The following is a 2,077-nucleotide window of genomic DNA, read 5'->3' on the forward strand; positions in this document are numbered from 1 at the left end:
AAGAATCTCACATAAAGTCGAAGAACATATTCAATACAAAACTACCCTATTACTTTGGGTTTTTTTGTTTTATATTTTTAAGCAGCAATCAGACTTTTAACCTAATAAGAGAATCATTTTAGAAGTCATAATAGCTGGGATAGGTGTGGTGGGGCACAAGTGTAACTCAAAAACTCAGGAGGAAGAGGTATGAGGATGGTAAGCTTGAGGTCAGGCTGGGCAACTTACCAAGAACCTGTCTCAAAATTAAAAATAAAAAGGACTGTGGCTGGGGTTAGGTGGTAAATAACCTTTGAGTTAAACCCCCAGTTTAACAAAATCCCACAGTGGTATTCATCTTTCTTTTTGACTGAAAGGGTAAAGTACAAGGGGTCACCACAACTTGTTACAGAATAAAATCCGACTAGTAATTCCAACACCATCTGCTGTTCTAACAGGGAAGGCTACCAGGAGGTCTAGTGGTGTTATTCATTTCCTCAGCACAACAGTCACAGGGGCAGAATAATACTTCCAAATGAGTGACATCATCAAGGTAGCTTGCAATGTACAGAAAGCAACACTTAAAAATCATTTTATCTTGGCTAGTTGAGCAGTTCGTGCTTTCACATAAGTCTTGAGCTGGTCCACCATCTTGTTGATCTTCCATTCCAGCCTGGCATATCTGGCAAACTCATCCATCTTGTTGACCATGGAGAACTCTTGCTTCATATCCTGGATCTCTGCCCTCATCTGTGGCTCTGGCTCTGCATCATTCTGCAGCACTCTGGACATGAAGGAGGACAAGGTCAGAAGGAGGATCAGAAGGACATTGCATCCAAACAGGAAGCAGAGGACCAGCAGCCACGTCCAGCTGTGGGACTTGGTCAAGTTCTTCCATTCTTCCCAGATACTCCCTGCAGCCCAGGCACCTCTAACAGAAGCTCCAAGGGGACCTCATCAGTAGGCCCACCCGCAACTGCACAGTGAGTCCCACTAGCCCTGCTTCCTTGAATGAGGTTTGTAAAATTTATTCCTACACACATTATATTTTTGATGCTTTCTTTAATTGTTATAGCCCAACTTAGATTATTGATCAGCCCAATAAGCACCCTATAAAATGGAGGATATCAATAGATAAGACAAGATTAGATAATAGGATAAATAATGTTAAGTTATCCTGACTGTACTTAAAAGAATTTAGCCATTGGCTGGAGTGTGGCTAAGTGGTACAGCGCTTACCTAGCATTTGTAAGACACTGGGTTCAATTCTCAGCACCCCATATAAATAAAGTCCATTGACAACTTAAAAACAAAACAAAACAAAACAAAACCTTGCCTAAGTGACTCCATTTGGAAGTTCCAAAATGTAACCCTAGTTATATAACTTATTTCTTGTAAAAGTTGTTTATTTTTGTACTGCATGTGTTTGGAACGAGGATGTGGTTATATACACTGGGTGGCTGATTGTTAACTTTAGCTTCTGTGTCCTCCTTGCTTGCTTGCATCTACATTTTCGAGGATGTTGTTTTTTTCCCTTATAAACCCCATAGAACTTGCACCCTGTACTGTTCCTGGCAGAAACAGTTTGGGTCCATCAGGGAGCAGTCGCCAGCTAGCTAAATAAAGACTCTCCAATTTGGAAAAAAATCAGTTGAGAGTGTTTTCCGAGCTGTAGACCCACAACACAATGGTATCTTTTTTTTTTTAATCTCTATTTATGAACATTCACTTCTACCATATATACAATTAATTTTTATTTGTATATTGATCTTGAATCCTGCAATTTTACTATTACTTTCAGACATTTTTAAAAGATTCAGTGATTTTTACTATAAATGTTCATGTTTTCTGCAAATAAAGTTAATTTATTTTTTAATTTTTCATTAGTATGATTTTTAGTGTTTTTCCCCCCTTAACTGAGTACATCGACAGACTCTTTAGTAGCAAACGGAAAGAAATGATATGTACAAAACCCCGTTTGTTTCTGAGGATTTGGTTAACTATTCAGTCTATTGTCATTGAGTATTGTGTTTCTGATAAGTTTTTAATAGATTCCCTGTGTCAGATTGAGGCACTTACTTTCTATTCCTAGTTTGCT

At 38.5% G+C, this 2,077-nt stretch overlaps 1 pseudogene; it reads right to left on the reverse strand.

Annotated features, from left to right (window-relative positions):
- Positions 1–333: 333 nt before the first annotated feature.
- On the reverse strand, positions 334–771 carry LOC143400090 (guided entry of tail-anchored proteins factor 1 pseudogene; annotated as a pseudogene).
- Between the last annotated feature and the right edge of the window lie 1,306 nt (positions 772–2,077).

Source organism: Callospermophilus lateralis, unplaced genomic scaffold, assembly GCF_048772815.1.
Source record: "Callospermophilus lateralis isolate mCalLat2 unplaced genomic scaffold, mCalLat2.hap1 Scaffold_1955, whole genome shotgun sequence".
In the NCBI taxonomy this organism is placed as follows: domain Eukaryota; kingdom Metazoa; phylum Chordata; class Mammalia; order Rodentia; family Sciuridae; genus Callospermophilus; species Callospermophilus lateralis.